The 6,000-nt window shown below is 49.9% G+C and overlaps 1 long non-coding RNA gene across 3 annotated transcripts in view; it reads left to right on the top strand.

The window, feature by feature from the left end:
- The first annotated feature begins 984 nt into the window (after positions 1-984).
- The window catches only part of LOC134965059 (uncharacterized), a 205,069-nt gene continuing 200,053 nt past the window's right edge, over positions 985-6,000 (top strand). For 2 of the 3 annotated variants that reach the window (XR_010188288.1, XR_010188289.1), the window contains exon 1: positions 3,842-4,995. This is a non-coding gene — a long non-coding RNA (uncharacterized LOC134965059). Of the gene's footprint in view, positions 1,124-3,841; positions 4,996-6,000 lie in introns of those variants that run through there. The other variant, XR_010188290.1, reaches the window with a different exon arrangement.

Genomic DNA, 6,000 nt, shown 5'->3' with positions numbered 1-6,000 from the left:
GACCTGCACCTGATCGACCACCTGTTGCAAAGTATTTTGAGGGGTATGCTCCATATTCCCACAAAATTTCAACAGGAGTATTAGGCTGCTGAATATGTTATGCACACCAGTGCCAGCAGGAATGTACTGGTGTCTGAACGGAGAGGGATGCAAAACAAATGAACTCACAGACAGACTGGGGAATATGACATTACATACATAGAAGGTGATAGGGTAACAAAATAAACACAAAGTGAACAGAGAAGCCCAAAGGCTAAGAAACTGGGTGTCTCCCTAGTATTAGGTATGCTCAGATGGAAAGAAGCGAGATGTTGTGATTTAATACGTAGAGAACCCGAAATGCTGTTGCTAAGGGCAACAGCAAAACCCTAAAGGGTTACCAACGGGTGTGGCACAGGGACGTGCAGTCAGGGCCTCCCCTGTCATAAATGATTAAAATAATAGAAAGAATATACTTATGACACATATGATGTGTCATAAGTATGTGCTTAGACTTTATATTATTTTAATCAAATTTTTATATAAAAATAACGTTTTTACTTATGAATCGGAGGCAGCGCTTTCGGTGCCTCCCGCTGGCTATATGAGAGGGCCGGAAGCGGGGGCGGGGCCAGGTATCGGGCAGTAAAAGCCCATTACAAAAAGCCCTGCAAGCGGCACCTCTAGGAGTGCCGCTTTGACAAGGGGCGTGCTTACAGATATGAGAGCACTCCCCTGTCACTAAATGATTGGGCAGTGGCAGCAGGGGTGGATTGTACTGTCAGAATACCAATCCACCCCCCTTCCCGGGCTGACTGCCGCAAACAATGTCCACCCCCCTCCCGAGCTTACACCAAGGGGTGCCGATTGTGACCCCCCCTCCGAAGTTTACCGGAGACGGAGAACTTCAAGGCAGCAGGGCAGGCTCTGTCTGTAATGTGCAGCTGCAGCACATTCTCATTACACTTATGTGGAGGCTGGGCTGACTGAACTGTAGGGGGAGCTGCAGAGTCACTTCACCCGGCCAGCTCCTCTCAGGCAGTTCCCATGGGCCTTTGAGAGTTCACAGGTCGGGTGAGGAAGTGTTTCTGCAGCAGGTCCGTGTCTGGCATGCTGGAGGGAAGATGGCTGGCCGGCTAATCGGGTAAGTAGTCCCTGTCTTTTCTCCTCATGCCTGTTTCTCTCTCCCTCTCTCTGTGTCCCTCTCTCTGAGTCCCTTCCCAAACCAGTCTCCCTCTCCTTCCCATATCACTCTCTTCATGTCTGTGTGTCTCTCTCTCTCTCTCTCTCTGCATGTCTGTCTCTCCCTGTTTCTGTCTCTCCTGGTGTCTGTCTCTCCATGCCTCTCTCCCTCCATATGTCAGTCTCTATCTCTCTCCCCTACCAAAAATGATGAAAGAGCACACAATAGAATAAATGGATTAAGCCTTCAAGGGTCCTGGGGCACTGAAAACAGGGGGGCCCCCTTCCCTGATGTCAGGATTTAATAACCTTCTCTCACCCCCACCTCATAAAATATGTTTAATGATTCCCCTTCAGAGTCCCGCTCCCCAGTGCCTTCTTGGAGGATGTCTCCACCCCCAGTTGTCTTTTGTGCAGCGCGTCTACTCGACACTAACGCTGCAGACGGAGGGGAGACGATCAAGCCTGTGGGCACAGACTCAGGGGCAGGGCTGTTACGAGACATACCCAGTGCGAACAGTAACCCCCCCTTAAATAACTGAAAAATGTAGTACACCAACAAAGAGGTGTGGTCCAACTGCAAAGAACGTAGCCACACACAGCCACATTCACATATGCACACACACGCAAATGCACACATCCACATTCACATATGCACACACACGCAAATGCACACAGCCACATTCACATATGCACACACACGCAAATGCACACATCCACATTCACATATGCACACACACGCAAATGCACACAGCCACATTCACATATGCACACACACGCAAATGCACACATCCACATTCACATATGCACACACACGCAAATGCACACATCCACATTCACATATGCACACACACGCAAATGCACACAGCCACATTCACATATGCACACACACGCAAATGCACACAGCCACATTCACATATGCACACACACGCAAATGCACACAGCTACATTCACATATGCACACACACGCAAATGCACACAGCTACATTCACATATGCACACACACGCAAATGCACACAGCTACATTCACATATGCACACACGCAAATGCACACAGCTACATTCACATATGCACACACACGCAAATGCACACAGCCACATTCACACATACACACAGCCACATTGGCACATTGCAGCCAGTGTCCCAAACACTAAACAAAGCACTTGTTAGTGTCTGAGCTGGGTGTGTGCAGTACAGCCTGTGCCCAGCACTCTCCCCCATTAGTCCACTCTAATCTAACCTGCTGTTGCTCCTCAGAGTCCCTCACCTAACACCACGAGCTGGAGCTGATGCTGCGATGGGAGTTTGGGACAGAGACAGATCGCAGGGCAGTGAGGAGGCGGGCACACTTTTGTCAATCCTCGCCTCCTCCTCCACTCTAATGAATCCTATGTACTGGGACAGGGGCTTAGACACCGGCCACGGCACGCAGCCTTGTAAGGGACTGTATTGCTGGCAGCGGGCATCCCGGGCGTTTCCACGTGTCACCCGCCCTCCAGTAGAAACATCAAGGGTGTAGCCGTAGGGTATTATTCTATTTCTCTCCAGGCTCTGACACAGGCACAACTCTCCCAGCAGCTGCCGCTGGGATGCTGCTGCTGGGGGTGGAGCCTGTAGACAGTAGAATTATCAGTGGACAGCAGCTTAGACCTGGAGGGCCCGGGGTACTTACCCCCTGGGTCCCCTCTTAATCCGGCACTGGAATAACATATAATAATATAAAAGTTGGCATGGTTAATATATTAAAACACTTTCATTTGGCAAATATCTCATGTATATCACAGAAATAGTTAAGTGACAATCAGCTTTCAATCTGAGCTAAAATCACATATGTTTAAAAAGTACATGAAGTAATATGTTATAGTTTATGCCCCTGTTCCAATAATACAGAATACATTTCAGTATACCTGTTCCTAGTATAGTCCCTGGGGGGTGATAGGCAGTCTATTGATGAGCACAAAATCAGCAGCATTGAGTAGTTACCGCAGCTGATGGTAGGGTTACAATCCTACACCAGGTACAAGTAGTCATTCAAATGCATTGGGTATGGTTGACTGGCGACCGGGATCCTGGCAGTCAGCATACCGACGTCGGGATCCCGGCCGCCAGAATGCGACCTTGTCCATTGTGACCCTACCATCAGCTGCGGTAACTATTCAATGCTGTTGATTTTGTGCTCATCAATAGACTGCCTATCACCCCCCAGGGACTATACTAGGAACAGGTATATTGAAAAGTATTCTGTATTATTGGAACAGGGGCATAAATTGTTACATATTACTTCATGTACTTTTTAAACATATGTGATTTTAATGCTAATTGCAAGCTGATTGTCACTTTACTATTTCTGTGATATACATGGGATATTTGCCATATGAAAGTGTTTTAATATATTAACCATGCCATCTCTTTTATATTATTCTGTTGGTCGCTGTTTGATCATGTATTTTGTTTCAGGCGTAACTAACCTCTACGTATTAACAGCTGCTGTGGAAACGCTGCCCTTGTAGCACCTGGAATAGCGGCACAGGTTCTCATACTCGGTCCTCAGGACCCCACACGGTTCATGTTTTGCAGGTCACCTGTAGATTTTTAAAATGTGACAGTTGGTGACACACAGTGCAGCTGCTGGGTGACATGGAAAACGTGAACCATGTGGGGTCCTGAGGGCAGTTTGAGAACCACTGGGTTAACATACCATTTTCCTCAGTCTCTCTCTCCCTCCCTGTTTCTGTCTCTCCCTGTCTCTGTCTCTTTCTCCCCATGTCTGTCTGTCTCTCTCTCCTTGTGTCTGTATCTCTCCATGTCTCCTCCTACCTCCCAATGTGTGTGTGTGCGTGTCTCTCTCTCTCTCTCTCTTCCTGTATCTCTACCTCCCCATGTCTGTCTCTCTTGGTCACTGTGTCTGTCTCTCCATATCTCCTCCCTCCCCATGTCACTCCTCTTTCTTCCTCTCTATGTTCGTCTCTCTCTCTCTCTGTATGTCTGTCTGTCTGTCTCTCTCCCTGTGTCTGTCTCCACGTCTCTGTATATCTCTCCCTGTGTGTCTCTCTCTCCATGTCTGCTCCCTCCCCATGTGTGTGTGTTTCACTCTCTCTCCCTCCCCATGTCTGTCTCTTTCTCCATGTCTTATCCCTCCTTGTGTCTGTCTCTCTTTCCCTGTGTCTGTGTCTCTCCATGTAAGTCTCTATCCCACCTCATGTCTGTCTCTCTCTCCCCACGTCTGTTTCTCTTTCCATGTTTGTGTCTCTTTGTCCCTGTCTCTTTCTCCCACCCAAGTTACTCTCTTTCCAGAACTGTCTCTCTTTCAACATGTCTGTGTCTCACTCCCTCTTTCTCCCCCCCCCCCATGTCCCCCTCACTCCCCATGTCTCCTTGGTTCTGTGTTTATATATCACACACACACACACACACACACACACACACACACACACACACACACACACACACACGGGTTGGAGGTTTCTATATATGTGCACTCTCTTCTATTTCTATCTCTCTCCCTCTCTCTCATATCTGGAACCCCTCCCCCCTAAAAATCCTGCATTTGCCCCTGGACTGTCACAAAGAGAACTCGGACAGACAGCTCCAGTGATGAGGAGGGCACAGCTGCGGGCAGCCAGAAAACAAAGAGCCTTACGTACACCTGGTGCGGAGGTGCAGCCCTGCCCCACCCCCAACCCGATCGCAGGCCGCGCCCATGTTCCCCTGGACTACGCGGAGAACACCAGAGGAGCGGAACCCATAACTTCTACTGAGGCTATCTGTCCGTCCTGTGTGAGCTTGCATGGAAGGAGCAACGGTGGCTGGGACCCGGGAGCTGCATTAGAGGAGGTGAGATCCCATACTGCCCACTTTTTCCCACCACTACTCCCATCCTGCCCCCCCCCTTCTATTACTCCCTGCCTGTCCCCCTATTCTGCACTACTGTTACTCCAATCCTGCCCCCTGCTCTCCACCACTACTACTCCCAGTCTGCCAGCCTGCTCCTCCTCTCTCTCTCTCTCCCTCTCTCTCTCTCTGTCATCTCCCTCTATTCCTCTCACTCTCCTCTTTCCCGTATACCCCTATTTCTCTAACGTCCTAGTGGATGCTGGGGACTCCGTCAGGACCATGGGGAATAGCGGCTCCGCAGGAGACAGGGCACAAAAGTAAAAGCTTTAGGATCAGGTGGTGTGCACTGGCTCCTCCCCCTATGACCCTCCTCCAAGCCTCAGTTAGATTTTTGTGCCCGGCCGAGAAGGGTGCAATCTAGGTGGCTCTCCTAAAGAGCTGCTTAGAGTAAAAGTTTTGTTAGGTTTTTTATTTTCAGTGAGTCCTGCTGGCAACAGGCTCACTGCATCGAGGGACTTAGGGGAGAGAAGTGAACTCACCTGCGTGCAGGATGGATTGGCTTCTTAGGCTACTGGACACCATTAGCTCCAGAGGGAGTCGGAACACAGGTCTCACCCTGGGGTTCGTCCCGGAGCCGCGCCGCCGACCCCCTTGCAGATGCCGAAAAATGAAGAGGTCCAGAAACCGGCGGCAGAAGACTTTTCAGTCTTCATAAGGTAGCGCACACCACTGCAGCTGTGCGCCATTGTTGTCAGCACACTTCATAACAGCGGTCACTGAGGGTGCAGGGTGCTGGGGGGGGGCGCCCTGGGCAGCAATGATAGTACCTTATTCTGGCTAAAAATACATCACATATAGCCCCTGGGGGCTATATGGATGTATTTAACCCCTGCCAGGTCTCAGAAAAACGGGAGAAGAAGCCCGCCGAAAAGGGGGCGGGGCCTATTCTCCTCAGCACACAGCGCCATTTTCCCTCACAGAAATGCTGGTGGGAAGGCTCCCAGG

Source organism: Pseudophryne corroboree, chromosome 10, assembly GCF_028390025.1.
Source record: "Pseudophryne corroboree isolate aPseCor3 chromosome 10, aPseCor3.hap2, whole genome shotgun sequence".
Lineage (NCBI taxonomy): Eukaryota > Metazoa > Chordata > Amphibia > Anura > Myobatrachidae > Pseudophryne > Pseudophryne corroboree.
Note: the sequence above shows the minus strand (reverse complement) of the source record. Positions and strands in the feature narration are given on the sequence as shown.